Raw genomic sequence first — 19,050 nt, 5'->3', positions numbered from 1 at the left:
CATATGTTGGTAGCGGCCTCCCTCCTCTCAACATAACACTGTGTTTTGAACACTGAATGTAAATGGAGCTGAGTCACACTCTTCCCCTTGTATATATTGACACGCATGAATTCACAGAAAGTTGGAGGAGACTCCTGAGGCATGAATTCACAACAAATATTTATATATATGGAGATTCTAATATATCAAAACCCATTTTTAGAAAAGAAGTGCTCTTATTGAAGCCAGGTTACAGGAAAAGACTATAGTGGATCATCTTCTAGAACCAGACTTTTGAGGGGAGCCCTGGTTCTGGGGGAGACGGTAGAACCCATACATGTAATTCATTTTGGGGAAAATGCTGCATGTTTTAGAACCAGTGTGTCTTATTCACGAGGCCTTTGAAAAAAGAGAGTAAAGATTTGTGAAGAAAACTTTAAAACCTACGTGCAATAGATACTAGAGGGATTGTCATTTGTGGACCAGCAATTCCAATGCAGTTTTGGAATACAGAGAGTAGCTGGTGTCTTTTTGATGGACAAGCCAAAGCAGAGAGGAAAAGCAGCCTGGATCATAAGTGGGAAGAGAATGCAGGGATGCTAAGTATTTTTCTTCTATGTGGATTTTCAGAGACTCTAAACTCTGAACTATAATTTACTGTCCATACAGAGACACTTTTGAGAGTAATATGATACATCAGGGTTTCCTGAGCAAAAAGGGACACGTGGTCACATTACTCAGAGAGAGCTTTCTAACGGAGTACAAAAGTGTGCTGTGGGTAGTAATCAGAGAGTTGTTGGAAAAAGTCTGAGAAGATCTGGGAATCTGGACTCCTTCTCCTTCCTCTGAAATGAGAAATCATTGCAAACTTTGTTCCAGACAAAACCTCATATGATATCCATCATTTTCTAATCATGTGGAGGATTTGACTGAGACACATTCTTCCCTGTTCTCTAATCAAGTAGAAGTAAGCATGAATTAAGGAAAGATGGAATCACCAACAAGGACAAGTAACTTGGGTACGTTCAGGGCAATATTTAGGTAGAAGATCATGTGAAAAAGTCTGGAATTCCTGCTTAAAGAATAGAAAGAGGATTAAAGTTATTGCATTTGGGATATGAATGAAAATACCACTTCATTTTTATTTATAAACTGGTAAGGACTGTACATTCTCATCACAATTCATTATGAGTTCTCGCATGTGGATTTATAGGGACTGGGTAGATGGTGGGTGTAGCAAGTACAGAAAGTCAATATTCCTTGCCATGCTGACAGGAAAGAAGAAAGAGGGTATATCAGATCTAAGGTATATTTCTAAAAACAGTGCCCTGGGTCTAAAGGTTATGTTATGAATATAATCACACTTGGTTGTCTTACAAATATCCAAAAGAGATCAACCAGACCAGTGAAAGAACAATTATTCATGGTGGAGTGGATAGAAGTAAGAGATGAAGTTGAGTTTGAGGCATGTGGCCTCTGCCAGAGGAAGGGGTCATAGCAAAGACAGGGCAGGAACTTTTAGCAAGATATTCATACTGTCACAGGAATTGCATGCAAACAAGGTGTAAGAAAAACAACACATTCTACACAATAGGTTGGCCTAAGACAAGCCTGGTCTCCTCAATGTCCCTGAAATCCCAGGGGTGGGATTTCAAAAATACCGATCATTTTTGTAGCAACTTCAGATAGTATCAAGCCCTAGTACTCCATTAGTAAAGATGGAGTAAGAGAGGAGCCCTCACAACCTACCTGTTACTGATCCCTGCTCTTAGAATGTGTGAGAAGCTGAATAGGACTAGAAAATGAATGCAAATGAGCAAGTTCCTGCCTTGCGATTGTAGCTACATCCTGGAGCAGAGGGAGACTTCCTCTGCTTGACCTGGTCCCTCCTCTATCCCCAGATAGTGGAGCCCAGTTTTCAGAAAGTTTTCCTTTCTCCTTCCTTCCTCTCCTTTCCTCTCACTTGCTGAAGGCCTAGAAGTATATTGGCTGTGCACAATAAAGCATGCACTTTCATCTTAAGCAGACTAATGAGCAGACTAATGGGAAAATTAATTTCAGTGATCACAAATAAGTTGAGCAGTTGCTGATTTCACACATCTGTGCTACTATATTTCTCTTCGTGCGGTGCACAAAATTAGAAAAATACTATTAATCCAGAATATGTGAATCAGCAGGAGAATCTGGTGGGGCACATTTTCTCACACATGAGAAGTCAGTGGATTCACCTGATCCTTCCCATCTCATATTCAGACCTTACCATCCCTTTCCCAAGAGCTGTGTCAGGAATTTTAGCTTTTCCTCTTTCAGTTTTATTGTTTTAAGACCTTCTTCTCACCTTTAAAAAAACATTTCCACATCCTGCTTAACGAAGACACGCCTTTGGAGATAATGCCTGGAAATCACGTCTGTGTCATCAGTCTTAATGTTTGATATATCAGCTTATTAGTTTTTAGGATATGATAACAAAAAAGTGGTAAATGCAATGAACATTGGTAGTCATATGTGAATTTTTAAATAAAATATGAATTATTTAGATTGGTTTGATCTTGTTAAGTTTTTTTTTATAATTGCATTATATAATTGGTTAGGCTACACAATTATTAAATTACATGGGCATCTCATTAAATGACATTTCAGCTAAAAAAGGTAAAAAACACATCACTACTGAATGTGCCAAACATACTGCTAGCTTCCAATCTCAATTCTTCATTTGGAACAAGTTTAATTTACCCCTTTATTCAAGTTCAGAAAAAATACTCTATAGTTATTAAAGGTTGGTAAATTGGTTTGAACTCAGAGGTATGTGGGCCCAAATATATGCTTTTTCCATTATGTCCTGTTCTCTTTACTTACAAAAAATAGTGTTAACAAAATACAGCTGCTGTGGCTATTGTAAAAGTGGGCCTTTTTAAAAAATCAATTTCATATCCATCAGATGTTAAGCTTTATTCTGTATGCTGATGGAATATTCCTTTTTGGAAACCCTCTAAACACTCTATTGAGCTAATACTAGGAAAAAAGAACCAGAGTTCTAGTCTGACTCTATTATTAGGTTACTGTACCATCTCGGGCATCCTACTTATTCACTCAAGTTCCTATTTGCTTATCACCAAAAGAAGGGGACAAAATTAAGTGAACATTAATGCACTTCCAGGTTTAAAATTCTATTTTTATAACATATAATATAGTATTCTTCCACATTTTGTTTTAAGCCTTAGTGTAGCAGAGAAAAGGTTTTTACATTTCTCGAAAACATGTTGGTTTTCTTATGGAAAAAAATATATCTAAAATGAGAATATTCTCCAGTGACCAAGAAAATTGAAGGTCTGAGTATAAGGACATCCATGTGATCATTATTCTACCTAACTTGGGTCGATGGAAACTTTCTGATGAAAGGTGATCACAGCATGGATCTTAATAGAAAGTAAACTTGTTAATTTAATAGAATGAAAACTTTTCAAGCAGAAAATAGTTATTTTGTTTATAAATGATGACTACTGTATCACTATATTGGAAACCTACTCACATTCACACATACCATTAGTCACTACTTTATCTATTTGTAGATTCATCTCAGAAGCATCTAAAGAGATGTATTCCATTCCTTCACCCTAAGCAGTCCTTTTAACTCTTTTTTGTTTGCCTATTATCTAGGTTTTGTATAATAAAGGGCATATGTTGATTGCTGTTTTCTCACGCAAACTGAGATCTTCCTGATTTTTCATACACTGAGTAATTTTGGATTGTATTCTAGACAATAGGGATTTGAATGGAGTCCAGTTTCTCATCAGAAAATATAGAGACCCAAGGAAATAGAACAGTATTTTTAAATGCTGAAAGAAAAGACTGTCAGCTCAGAATTTTATATCCGGTGAAAATATCATTGAGGAATGAAGGTTAAACAAAGATATATCCTTATTTAAAAAAAAAAAAAAAAGAAAATTAATTGATTGCAGATATCCACTAAAAGTATTATTGAAGGTAGTTACTTAGACAGAAGTGAAATTATACTAGAGGGAAATCTGGAACATCAGTAATGAAAGCAAAGCAACAGCAATGATGAATACTGGGTGACTGTGAAAGACTAATATCCTCCTCTTGACTTTTTAAAATGTGTTTGACAATGAAGGAAATTTAGACATTGTTATGGGATTTTCATTGTATGTAGATGTAATACATAAGACAATTCAAAATAAACATAGCAGGATAAAGGGCCCTTGATGCTGGTAAGCCTTTTGCATTCCACTTGAAGTGGCAAAACATTGATTGTAATTGAGTATCAAAAGTTAAGTATGAGGATGTATGGAGATGTATGTATATGTGTAGCTGATTCACTTTGTTATACAGCAGAAACTAACACACCATTGTAAAACAATTATACTCCAATAAAGGTGCTAAAAAAAAAAGTTAAGTATGTATAATATAACCCTAGAGCAAGTGATAAAAGTAACTACAAAAAAGAGATATCGTTAAAAACACAAATAAAGCTCAAATGACAGTAAAAAAAAAAAAATGAATAGCAGAGGGAACAAGCAGAAAATAAGTTATAAAATGGCAGCTTTAAATCTAAACATTTTAACAGTTATGTTAAATATAAAAGGTTAAACATATCAGTTGAAAGACTGTCAGATGGAAAATGGTACATCATGCATATGCAAACAATAACCAAAAGAAAGCTGGATTAACTATTTATATCAAACAAAGCAGACTTCAAAGCAAAGAAAATTGCCATATCTCTGCATTAGAACATCACACTATCACACTGAAAATGATCATCATGAAATTACTAATGACTACTCTCCAATCTAACCAGGTGTGATGTAAAGATATATCAAACAATTGCGTAGAAATCAAACTGAGAAATGTGATTTGACAAAGAAAATGATAAATTATAGACTACATGAATGCCCTTGCAAGCACACTTCTATTTTTATTAACATCTTCAAACAGATTTATTTTTCCCCAAGAAGCCCAAGGACACATTAAAAAAGACATTTTAAATTATTGAGCCAAAATAAAATTATGTTTTCTGAAATTTGCCTTTATCATTTAACAATATATTGTAGATATGCCTTCAATTCAACTGCTATAGTTGTAATTATTTTTAAATGGCTTTACACTGTGAATGTGCTGTAATTTATTCAATTTTACTCTTACAAGTGAGTGAGCATTTATTTTATTTTTCTCTTTTCCACAATGAACAATACTGTAATAAATATTCCTCCACATTTGTCCTCTCATAAAATTGCTCTAATTCCTATAAGGTACATTCTGAGGGATAGAATTTTGAGTATATAAAACTAATTAAACAAAATATTTTTAAACTGTTATTGAAGAGACTGCTCTGGCTTGTTTCTTAAAACCATCTCTTATAACACCTAAGGTTTTAAACTCTTCTCTTATGTGGTGAACTCTTCGGGCACTGTGACAGAATGATATCAGTATTCCCCAAATCTCAAGTATAAAATTTACAATTGATTTAACTTTTTTGAATAATGCAGAGTCTTAAAAATCATCAAAAAAGATGAAATAATAAAAAGACAAGACCAAAGCACCCTTAACTACAACTAGGTGAAAATGTGATTTCAGACTAAAACAACCTTATATGATGTTTCCCAGTCAGGGTACAATCTACAAAAATGTAATTTCTCATATAAGTTTGAATACATTATGCTTTTTTAAAAATTCATTATTCATAGAGGTATAAACATGCCAAATTCTATAATTCCTACATCTCCTGAAGGACAATGATGGGTTAGTGCATGTTTGTAAAACAATTCCCAGGTTGGTTGCTTTTTCCAGGTATTTCTTCATCTTGCATTGAAGGAAATAAAAGGGGGAAACATCACTTATTTAATTTAGGAAACACTTCAGAAGAGAAAAATCGTTGTGGAAAGTGACATAAATTGAATCTGGATTTCAGAAAGCAGAGAGCATTGAATGAAGGGGTTTAGACTGAGTGTGACTCTACATTTCAAGTTGAATGAGAATATTGAGCTATTGAAGACAATAAATCTGGCACTCAAGGAATTCATGGAGTAAATACTCCACCTCTCAGCAGGTTTTAAATGTCATCAATGTTTGTGGAGACAGTATCTTCCATTTCATATTCTTTAAATATATCCTGTGGTTCTGTTTAGTCTTGTACAGTTCTGAAAGTCTTTTTGACTTATAGGAAGTGAGAGTGTGTTCACACCAAGTTTACCCACAATAAGCAACAGTAAATAGAACTATTTATTAATGGTGATAATACCTTGTTCTACAGGAGAGGAAAAAGGTAAATACCCACTAATGCAATAAAACTAAGACCAGTTGTAGAGTCAATTCCCTGTATATTTTGTCTGCCATCAGGATCTCCTTATTCATCATCTCTCTCAACACACACACACACACACACACACATACACACACACACGAAGAATTTTAAATTTAGAATTGATAAGTCTCCCAAAAATCACCTTCCTGAAGTCCTGCAAAAATTTATCCCTATTGAGTTAGACTAAGCCTGTGATTTAAATAATACCAGCTCAGAGATCAGTTATGTTTGGGCTGGAGCCTATAAGAAGTTAATAATACCTCCTTTTCAGAGACCAATATAGGGGAGGGGAAAGAGCACAGTATCAGAAGTGAGAGTCTGACTTTATTTCTCAAGGTTTCAAATTCCTTATCTCCCAAGTACAATGCTATTGATATAAGTATTAAATAACATGCGTAAAAAGCACTTTGGATAATTGTCTACGATTTTCTCTAATAGATCCTGATATACAATTGTTGTCTTTCAAAGTGGGTCTATGCATTTCAGGTAATCCAACTGAGTATATAGCCTCATTGAAGTTTTCCAGAGTCTGAAAGCTGGACCAAACCCATTTGTTCCTTCGTTGTGAATAGAGTACAGAAATGGATTCAGGAGATTACTGTTATATTTAATTGTTTATGTTCTCTCCCCCAGTGTATTATAATTGCATCACCCTGTAGTAATGTCTATTTCCCTAAGTGTAGTAATAATCAAGTCAGAGATGTATATACATCTCTCTACCCATTTTCTCTTTTATATATAAAAGCAATATGTTAAATTAAGTTTTCAACTGAAGTATCAGTTATAGAAGATAACTCATAAAACTGTGAATCATAAATATGATTCACTAAACTAGAATTAAATTTCAATGAAATTCTAACTACACAATACTTGGGCTCCCGACTCAGAAAATCCTTACTCAGATTAAAGATAATAAAGTGTCAGTAGAGTGGGGATAGTTGAAGGGTCAAGAGAATGGATATTTTGTAAGGAAGATTGTTGTTCTGGGACACTCACTGTTCCTTCCCACAAAGGCAACGGGTAGAGGTGGGATGATTGAGAAATCATCCCAAGCCTAGTGAGAAGAGATTTTTAATAGATGCATTAAGTAATCATGACAGGTATTCCCTCCAGTGGGAGACACTGAGTTGACTCTTGCCTAAAGAAGACAAAGCATTCTTGGCAGCCTAGTAGGTTGTTGCAGCTGGAAAGTAACTGCACTTGTAACTCGGAACAGGCAGGTTAAAGTGCATGAAACCCACGGACTAGGTGTGACACATGCAGAAGAAACATTATCCTGTGGGTCATACAAAATGGCGCCTCCCCAAAGAGCTGTCTCCTATAAACAGAAGATTACAACAGTAAGTGGCTCCTGGAGGTATAAGCTAAAGGGGATCCCTAGTGGCAAAGCAACAGAAAGGTGGCATCATTCCCATCATAGGAACTATAGTCCATGGATACCACTAAGTTACCTTCAAGGAACTCACAAAGGACCCTGTAAGAGAAACCATAGCTTTAAATATCTTTTAGGCAAAGGATACATGAACCCTGCATGTACTAGTACCAGTCAAGGAGGAACTTTTCTTAGCTTCCTTTTTCATCTTCCCTCCCCTCACACCAACCCCAGAGGGATTAGAAGTAGCATCTAGTAGTGGAAGTAGAATTGAATGACAAGGACAGTGCAGCCCAGAAGGGTTCATTTTTCTAATAGCTAGAAGCCCTCCTGAGGCTTGCCCTAAATGACAGAGAAATGGGAAGGCAAATTATCTTGAATAAAAATTTAAAATGTCAATTAATATATGTGATGGGATACATTAATTTACTGAAATAATGAAATTGTGTTTGCAACTTAAAGGGACCAAAGGATGTTACACTACCTAAAAGTGGCTAGAAATGCATGGGTTCCTCATCAAGGCTTCATCCAGTAGCAGAAGGAAAATACTCCCCTCTGTACAAGTTTAAAGGGACAGTGGAAGATAAAAATAAATTAGCTCTTTCTTACATTTAATGAGTCGTTCTTGATTAACATATAGATTATAGATATACATTTACTCTCCTTCACCATGATACGAGAAATCAATTTTTTTTTTTAACAAAACAAAACTCTAAAATGTTAACTAGGTAGAAAGAAAGATGGATGGTAGATGACGGATAGATAGACAGATGATAGATAGATAGATAGATACATACATACATACATACATAGATAAATTGTATATATCCATATACAGTAGTCCTCCCTTATCTGAAGTTTGTTTTCTGAGGTTTCAGCTACCACCATCAACTGAGGTCCAAAAATATTAAATAAAAAATTCCAGAAATACAACAATGCAAAAGTTTTAAATTGTATGCTGTTCTGAATAGTATTATCAAATTTCTCACAGTCCTGCCCAGGATGTGAATCATCCCTCCCTTCGTCCAGGGCATCTCACTCGTTAGTCACTTAGTAGCCTTCTTGGTGATCATATCTACTGTCACAGTATTGTGGTGCTTGTGTTCAAGTAACCCTTATTTTACTTAATAATGGTCCCAAAGTGCAAGAGTAGAGATACTGGCAATTCAGATAAGCCAAAGAAAAGCTGTAAAGTCTTTCCCTTAATTGAAAAGGTGAAAGTTCCTGACAATAAAGAAAAAAATTCGTATGCTGAGGTTGCTAAGATCTACAGTAGGAAGGAATATTCTACTCATTAAATTGTGAAGAAAGAAAAAGAAATTTGTGCTAGTTTTGCTATGCAAAAGTTATGGTCGCAGTGTATAAGTGCTTAGTTAAGATGGAAAAAGCATTAAATTTGTAAAACAAGATATTTTGAGAGAGACAGAGACCCCACTCACATAACTTTTATTACAGTATATTGTTCTATTTTATTATTACTTATTGTTGTTAGTCTTTTACTGTACCCAAATTATAAATTAAACTTTATTATATATATATATATATATATATATATATATATATATGTGTGTGTGTGTGTGTGTATATATATATGCTAAAGACATAATATACATATAGGATTTGGTGCTATCCATGGTTTCAGGAATCCACTGGAGCTCTTGGAATGTACCCCTGTGGATAAGGGGGGGCTATATGTATGTGATTAGCAAGGGGAGTACCTACACACTCAAGACAGTATATATCTAACGCACAGATCCCATTTGTACTTCTGCATCAGCAGGGCTCTCTTCCTTCCATGGATATACATACATCCAATCCTTTGAATAATTACATTCCGTTTTAGAATTTCACTTGTCCCACTTTGTTACATGAGGCATACCTTTGAAATTGATCAAAACCTCCAATCCATTAATATTCCTCTGCTTTTTTTCCTGGTTTTCCTGCCCTCACTTCCCCTCTTCTTGATACTCGAGCCTGGATCTAATCAATCATTTTACCTCCATTCTGTTCTGGGATCTAAATTCTGTCCAACTTACTCCAGAGCCACACCTGCCCCTTTAAACCCTCAAACACTGATAGATCTCACATTTGTTTTCTATTCATTGACTCTCTGGAGGCTGAACATTGCTTTGGAATATTTCATCAGCTTGCTGATTGGCACCATTTCAGGTTATTATTCAACCTCAGCTGCTCCCTCAGTCTTTCTTGGCAAGTTATTTTTGCAAAGCCTTAATTATATTCTTTATCAAACCACTAAAAGTCCACTAACATCAAACCACCTTCTCATTTTTAATTGTGTTCTACTTTTACTTCTCTGGTTAAAAACTAGAGGTATGAGTACACTGGCACCAAGCCCCTATCTTCACTCATCCTTCCTTTTGTCATCCCCTTTCCTACCTTCTAAGAGCGACTTCCTCCACGCTATTTCTCCATAAGTTACATCATTTTCTAGTTGTTATGTTGAGAATGCATTCCCCTGTGCATTCTCATTGCTTTAAAGCAGTGCTTTTCAATTAGGGGCAGGGAGAGCAATTTTGTCCCCTTGGGGACATTTGCCAATGTGTGAAGATGTTTTTTTATTTTCAGGACTGGGGAGGTAGTGCTACTGGCATCTACTGGGGTTGGGGGGGAGGGCTAGGAACGCTGCTAAACATACTAACATTCATAGACCAGCCAGCGCCTACAACAAGGAAATATCAGGTCCAAGAAGTCAACAGAGCTGATGGTGAGGAATCCTGCCATAAGTACATGAAGTTCATAAGGCTTCTTCTAATGGCAAACACATAAAGAGAAAGAGAGAGAGAGAGGGAGAGGGAGAGAGATAGAAACAGAGAGAGACAGAGAAAGAGACAGAGCAACAGAGAAAGAGACAGAGAGACAGAGGGAGAAAGGGAGATAGCTGTCTTTCTTTGATAATGTTTTCCTGTATAATTCTACCCCAATTGTCTCCTTTTATCCACCTCTGAATTTGTTAAAAAAATCACAGTATGAAGTTTATATCTTTTCATTTCATCTGCAATACTGCTAATTAAACTCTGGTTACATTTATTTTTAAAATTTACTAAATATGGCCCCAATTCCAAGTTGTCTAACTAGTTATTGACGTTGTTTGACATTACGGAAAAGTTCCTTCTGTTAGAAACGCTCAGCGTACATTCTCAAGATATAGTGAAAAAGGCACGAACTTTGGAACTGAGCCATACTTTCAAATCTGGATCTAAACTATACTGCCTGGGTAACTTGGATCAAGCTCTTTAACCTCACTAAACTTCATATAACTATGTTATATGAACTATGTTATATATCCTATTCCTAGAATATATTCCTAGAATATATCCTATTCTCTTTGGATTCAGATCATGTATTGTTTTTATATCTTTTCTCCTCCTCCCTGTCCCTAACACTTTCCTTGGCTGATAGAGTGTTCAATAGGTTGAATAAATTACTGAATATACTTATGGGTACTAGTCCTACCCTCACCTTGTCCTTTCTTTTGATGTCCTTGACCTGTAGTTTCACAATCATTTCCAAGGAGCTCTGAAAGGTCACTTTGGTCCACTTGTCCTCCATGTGTCCATTTCTTCTGCCAGTTTTGTAGTATCATCCATCTTGGTCCCTCCCTTGAATTTTATCAACTATTGTGAAATAACTGAAGAGGTGATGTGGTAAAATGGTTTAGACTTATTCTGCATAACGCCAGAATACAGAACTAAAATCAGCATTTTAATGGAAGGAAGAAATTACTCCCAGTTAAGCTGTTCAAAAATGAAAATGGTCGGTGTATGTGGGTTAATGATCATCCTGTTACTATAAGTAGATGAGCAGAAGCTAAATGTTAACCTATTAGTTGATTAGTCTGGACTGAATGACTAGAAGGGAATCAAGACATAATGTCAAGAGCAATGGACTCAAAGGAATGTAACATGGTTTAAGTTCTATTTGCCTTAACTTAGCTACATTCACCTTGACCAAGTTACTTGACTTCTCTAAACCTGTTTCTCATCTGTTCAGTCTTACAAAATTTGATGCCAGATGTTTAATAAATGGATAGGAAAATATTTTGTAATATATGAAGCACTATCTTTTTTGTTTGTTTGTATAAGGTGTGGAGCTTAAATAAAGGTTCTTTCTCTCTCTCTCTTTTTTTTTGTGACTGTACCGCACATCATGTGGGATCTTAGTTTCCTGACCAGGGATCGAACTCACACCCCCTGCAGTGGAAGTGCAGAGTCTTAACCACTGGACCACCAGGGAAGTCTCTGAGGCACTATAAGTTGTTAAAACTTCGAGGATTTATTTCCACATTTGAATTCACTGTTGCAGTGATGATAGCTATATATTTATTTAAGTAGTAATAGGTGAAAATAGATGTTTTTCTGCATACTTGTATATATGGTATGCAGCGATTTTCATTCTCACATTTCAATGAGAGTAATATGGAACACAGAAAATTAGCTATTTCTATAAAAAAATAATACTAGCAATGAAAAAAAAATGACAAAAGTTTATTTTGAATTACTGTAGCACACTTCATAAAGATCATATTTAAGCCTGAAAAAGTCTCTTCTGGATATCTATGCTCTTCTTCACCATCTCAAGTTAATATGATTATTGCTGTAGAGAAACTGCTTTTGAATTTCATTCAGTCTCTTCAGATGTTTGTAACTTCCCACAGAGTCTCTTACCTTTTAAGTAATTCATTAAAGTTTTAACTTGTTTTGTTTGATTTGATTACAAATATATAATACACTTTCAATATTCTTCTAGAAAAAGTAAACATTAAAAAAAAGCAGACAGAATATTAACTAAGAAAAAAAACCCTAACAAAAGTTTATTCTGACACTCTAAAAGTAATCAGACAATACTCTAAATTACAAAAAGAATATTTGAGAAATGTAGATTTTTCTCCTTTTTGCTGCTGTTTCCTACTCTGCTCTCCTGGTCTCCTTTACCAAATTACAGGATCATTTGGCACCATTCTAGCAATCTGTTGAGAAAAACAAGGGCACGTTTTCTATCTCAAGTTTAAGTTTTCCAGGATCTGCTGTTGCCACGTCCCTTCTTGTTGGAGTTAATCACAAGGGTGGGGACATAGGCCATTCCTGACTTCAACAATTATTTCTTCTGCCTCACACCCATGGGACAAGTCTTTCTAGATAAAGTGACGATGTGCAGCACGTTGAATGTGCCTCCTGACCAAACTTGGGAGAAGAAACGGCAGGGGAGGGAAATGTTTGGAATTGTTGGTTCTTTATAATGCTTTCAAAAACTAAATCTGCACTGGATTTTCATAAGCTGGAAAAAAAAATCATGATTTAGTTTTCATTTTTAAAGCTAAGCAGGAACCAAAAGTTTTGTTGATTGTTGTTGTTTTGGCAGTACAACATACTTAATCCCCCAAACATACTTAATGCATCATGGTCTTTATGAAAAATATTTTAGGTTTTTTTTAGCTTTAAAAAATTGTTTTCATCATTTCTGTTATTATTGTTCATTTAAAAGCACAGGTTATTAAATCACCTATCTACTTGGCCTGTTGACATTCTGGGTATATTTTTCTCTCTTGCAAGCTCAGTGTATTGTCTTGAAAATGCCTTTTCTAAGAATCTGACAGTGTAAAAGCAGGATGGACTTAGCCAGCCTTTAAGCTTGAGTAGATTTCCAAAATCAATTTGACATGTGTCCTGTTCTAGGGAACTGAACCCAGATTGCTAAATTTGTTCTACTGCTTTGGTCTCACTTCTCTGCATGTAATACTCTTCTGTATTATCTTTCCTTTAGAAATTCTTCTGCTTGTAAAGGGTATGCATAAAACCATTTGGATTGCTTTTGGCATTCCATATTCATGTACAGTTGATTCTTCCAAATATATACTTTATTTCAGCATTTTTTGCTTTAGGTTCCCATGAAAGTTTTCTATGATTGAACAATGGATGAATAAAAACAAAGTTGTGGGTTGTTTTGCATATAGCTTAGACAAAACGAACTTTTGCCAATAAATTGTTCTCTCAATTTTCATTTAGTTCCTAGACTAAAGACATCTGAATGTTTAGACTTCCTTCATAAACACAGCTCACGTTTGTATCATTGAAGCAAACTAACTATGCTTTGATTAAAATTTTGATTAAATGGATCTGGAAAGTTTGCATCACAAAACAAAATTTTGGAAAAAAGTTTTACATTCACAGCAACAGTGGTTTTCAAACAAGAAGTAGAAGGCCATATATGGAAACTTAAATGGACGCATAAGGAAAGAGTAAGATAAAATGACTCAGATTAACAAAAATTAATAATGTCAAAAGTTAAATCATTTATTTAGAACATGAAAGAAACTGATGATGCTACTCTTCAGGGTGCAACCAGAAGTCTTTGTCTTTTTATCTTCATCCAATCTACCACCCCTACTCTGTACACCTACACACTGCCATTCCAGTCTTGCTTTTTGTGGCTATTTTGGAGTAAAGAAAGAAATCTGGGAGTATAATTTAGTTTTTGCCAAGAACCATATCTTTAGGTTTTAGGCAATTTATTGTCTACTTGTAAATTTACAATTTCTATGGACAATTTAAGAGTAGATTAATAGATTGGACTTAAGAGATAATTTGTCATACCAAGACAATTTAATGTGTGCTAAAAATATGAAAAAATAATCTTATTTGAGAAGTAGTCATTCCATCTACATAGGGAATACAAACTTTAAGTATCCTCTGTACTTACTTTTAATTGAATAGTAAACTCACAAAACATAAAAATCAGAATCTATATTTTCCCTCCAAAAGTGCCAGGACAACTTCTTACCCATAACTCACATCTTTTAATTGACTGTTAGAAAATTCCATTGAAAAATGGTATTCAATGAAGTTATGCGACCCTATTCAAATAATGTTTCCAGTGTTTGTATCTAATTCCTACAGCTAACTTTCTTATGTTATTAAACTAACTTAGTTTTATAGCTGAAAATAACTTCCTTTATTTTTTATCATTTATGTCATGGTTGTCAGATCTTGAATCATGCATCTCCTCCTTGGAGAAGCTACACAGCCTTCTCTGAAGTTACCCCCAGTCTAAGCTAAATTTCCTTCTTATGGCTTATCATAGAAATCTGTGGAAATCTCTAATATAGCAGTTACCTCTCTTTAATTTTTATTTTTATTCATATGTCTCCACAACTATGTAGTGAGTTCCTGGAGGAAAGGGTCTATATCAGTCAAGTTTCAACCAGAGGACCAGAACCAGTAGAAACTATATACGAAAAGATTAATTGCAAGTAATTGGCTTACTTGATTTTGGAGTCTGCTAGGCAAGTCCAAAGTCCATAGGACAAAGTCCATAGTCCATAGGGGTCAGGAAGAGTAGGCTAGAACTCTAGGACAGGAGCTGAAGCTTCTGTCATGAGCAGAATTTCTTCTTCAGTTTAGTTCTGCTATTAAGCCTTTCAACTGATTGTATCAGGTCTACCCAAATCATAGATATTAATCATATCTATAAAATATCTTCACAGCAACACCTAGATTAATGTTTAATTAAATAACTGGGTACTATACCCTAACCACATTGACAAAAAATGGGCCATCACAGGGTCTATGTCTTTTTTCCAACTTTCATAATAAAAACTTTTAAACCTTCAGAAGAGTGGAGAGAAACTTACAGCCATGTACTCCCCACCTAGATTTAAAACATGTTAACATTTGGGCGAATTTGCTCTTATACGCCTGTGTTTGTGTGCATTTTAGAAATCATCTGAGAATACATTGCAAACATCATTGCTCTATATCTCTAAGAACTTCAGCATGCATCTCCTAAGGATGACATTCTTCTACATGACCACAATTATATTATGTCCCGTCAAATAAATTAAAGATAACCTTATAAAATCATCTAATAATCAGTTCACATTCAGAATTTCACAATTGCTTCATAACAGGGAAAGAAAGAAGGAAGAAATGAAGGAAGAGAGAAATGAAAAAAGCAAGAAAGCAATAAACAAGGAGGAAATCTTGAGGATTTTCATCTAAGATTTAAGGTAAGCTAAGGGATGCATGTCTAAAACATTCCTTATGTTATAGTCTCTGGCAATCTGAGTTCAGTGTTAGGTAAGCTCGGTGTGGAACAGGTCCAACAGGGAAATGAGATGACGGTGCCTCCAACTTGTACTCACACCTCTGAATTTTTCATAAGCTACAAAGTAATACATATACTACACCTAAATCTGATATATGTGTTTTAATATTTCATGCATTTAGAGTCCTAAATTTATTTAAATGCAACTCTTTTGCTAAAAATTAGTTGTTGAAGTTCTAACATGTACCAGGTAGTGTATGGTAGTGATTGTAGATTATGTCTTAATAGGTTTAATTATTTTCTATACCAATCAATGTTATATGTATTTTTACATCATCTCCTTCAATAGTAACATTACTTGAATAAGTTGGGTCTTTCAAGTGACTTGGATTATTAATCAGAGTCTTTGCTCATTGTTTACAAGTATGCTTACCTTTAATTTTACAGGCATTTAAAACTGAAAAAAAAAACTATTTGTCATAGTATCATTTCTCTATCAATGACAGTTTTAAAAGGATGTGAATATTTGGATTATTATTATTGATAATATGGATATGTTCTATGTAATATTGGAAGTAATTTGTATTTAATTCATAATTATATTTATTCATCATTCAAAAAAGAAAACTCAGTGGCTATCAAATTGCTTAACAGAACTCAAAATGAGTGTAAGACATAGTCCTTATGATGAAAAAGGCTAGGCAAAAGTAAAGAGAAATGGAAAGATGATATAGAAAGGATCATGTAAAAATTGGCATATAAACAGCACATTTCTGTCTCCACTGGGCGGTTTCAGCTCCCTTCTTCATTTAAACTTGCTTCTCATAAATCCTCACCCTCTTTCCTGCCATAAGTTAGGAATTACTTGGTTTAACAAACTTCCATCTGGATGTACTGGCATTTTGAGGAGGAATTCCTCTTAGTCATCCCTTTAAAGATAACAACTTTATGCATGACAAAATTCATTTTTCCCTTTATCCATTTAATTCCACAAGACATTTATCCACTTACTCATTATTTAAATCTAGTTTCAAGCAGGATTTGAGGAAGGATTACTTCAAAGAATGCTTTTTGATACATTTAAAAATGGTAATTGATGACATGAGTATTTGCCTAGCTAGGCTGGTTCTTTGGCTTTAGAGAACATTCTGTTCCCAGGAGGTAATTTCAATATATAGCAAGTGCTTAAGAAAAAAGGGGGGGGGGACATTCAGAAAATTACTAACCTTGTCTAACTTCCAGTCAACCTTGGAATTTTGTGGCAAGATTCTAAGAGTTACAAACTGGATTTTGTTCTCATCCTTCACAATTCGAGGAATTTGAGTTTGTTAGAAGTTCACATCCAGGCAAAAGAAGCCTCGCTCTGAGCTCTGGCCTCATAATAAATTGAGAACCTGAAACATGGCCATTAATGCATCACTATAGTGTAGAGGCTTTTCCAAGGGCTATAAATTCAAAGTCACCTCCAAAATTACCCTGCCTCACTCACAGCCTGTGTGGGGCTGGATTTATTTAGTCCTTATTTTGTCACAACATGAGGAAAGAAAGCTTAAGAACTAGATATGTGGGTAAGAAACGATGAAGAAAGACTCTTGAAGGAAAAGACCTATAAAGTAGTCGCTTCTACTTGGGCTATATGATCCACCACTTTAATAATAAGTTCTCCCCTTAATGTGCTTAATGAGCTTAATATGCATCCCAAAATTTCTGATTTCAGATCCTAGGCTAATGTTAAAGAAATTGCATTGACTTTGGTAACTTTGACATATCCTTCCCCATTCTTTTGCCATCATATATGCCCCTGGATCTTCAAAGGGACTGTACCTAAATCCTTTCAATACAAACATGCCCCACGTGTAGTTTGTAATGTTTCTTAGTTTGGAAACAAAGAAAGTCCCCTAAGAACTCTGTGTCTGCACAAAAGAGCTACATTTCCCATTTTATAAAATTTTCTATGTCTACCTAATCCATTGATTGATTGTTTTCACACACAAACAAGAATAATTTCAGGCACTTGCAGCATGTTAACTCCTGAACCCCTTTGGTCAACAGTTCTGTTCCCTTTCCTTTTTGGTTTATATGAAAAGTTTGTGCTGTATGCATGTGTTGTTGTTTTTATGTCTGTTGTTCTGTGTATGCGAGAGAGATTTTTGTTTTGTTTTGAGAGTAGAGTCTTCTAAGCCTGAAAAAAAAAAAAAAAGTTTTAGTTACTACACACATCCATTAAAACAAAAAAAAGATGTTATTTTCTGTGACGAAATCTGCATTTACAGAAAGATGGTGCTGAAAGCACTCCCTGCTATGTGTAGTAAGTTAAACTATCCATTCTGGTAATCATAATTGTTTTTATGGTCTTTACCTTGAAGTTATTCTATGTTATAACAATTATTTCTTACTGGACCATTGGAAAAAGAATATATTAACATATTTTGAAACCGTATCTGGATTTTTGTTTCTATTGGGAAAAATGAAGTCAGCGAATAGTGTCACATACACAGACACACACACACAAATGAAAATCTGGTGCCACACACCATTTTACTACAGATTTCACCAGTTTTGCCACTCATGGCCAAGAATAAATTCATTTGCCGTGAAATAAATAAACATAGGTGAAAACTGAAAGATAAGAACAGGGCATCTAATAAAAAATATAAAAATATTAATAAAAATAATTAATATTAATAAAAAATAATAAATTTATTAATATTAATAAAAAATAAAAATATTAATAATTCAGGTTGTACACATACAGGGTATGAAATAAGTGTACTATAAATCACTAGGGTTACAGCTACTAGCAAAAGGTTAAAAAATTGCAGCAGTAATACTTTTATCTCCCAAAGTATTTCTGCTAAGTCTCTAAGTGCTGATGTGCTCCAGTGCCCTGGTCTTTCTTTTCTATATACACCCTCTCTCTGGATCTCAGCTAGTCGCATGCCTTTGAATGTAATCTGCCAATGAGACTCACATTAATAATAACAATCTGTTCCTTTTCTATGTACTTTAGAAGTGTACATCACCTTCTTATGTGACATTCTGACTTAATTCTAACAAGTAGATCAACTTCACCATATCAACCCCTCATCCACTTACCCTTGCTGTGATATATGGTATCATCTTTTGCCCAGTTGTTTATCCAAACTCTTAGGAGTCATTCTTCATTCTCAGTTTTAATCTACAGGCAAATCTTCAGACATTTTTACTAAATCTATCTGCTATCTGTTTACTACTCTCTGCTGTCATTGTTATACTCCAAGTCCAACCTTCTATATTGCGTACTTGGACGAGCACCATGGACACTTACTTGACTTCTTGC

General features: G+C 34.8%; 1 long non-coding RNA gene across 1 annotated transcript in view; it reads left to right on the top strand.

Moving 5' to 3' along the window:
* Window positions 1-15,658, top strand: part of LOC130708101 (uncharacterized) — a 241,126-nt gene extending 225,468 nt beyond the window's left edge. Inside the window, exon 9 of the long non-coding RNA XR_009008134.1 lies at window positions 15,595-15,658. This is a non-coding gene — a long non-coding RNA (uncharacterized LOC130708101). The remainder of the gene's footprint in view (window positions 1-15,594) is intronic.
* Window positions 15,659-19,050: the final 3,392 nt, after the last annotated feature.

This window comes from Balaenoptera acutorostrata, chromosome 4, assembly GCF_949987535.1.
Source record: "Balaenoptera acutorostrata chromosome 4, mBalAcu1.1, whole genome shotgun sequence".
NCBI classification, from domain to species: Eukaryota; Metazoa; Chordata; class Mammalia; order Artiodactyla; family Balaenopteridae; genus Balaenoptera; species Balaenoptera acutorostrata.
The sequence above is the reverse complement of the archived record's forward strand: the minus strand, read 5'-3'. Positions and strand labels throughout refer to the sequence as shown.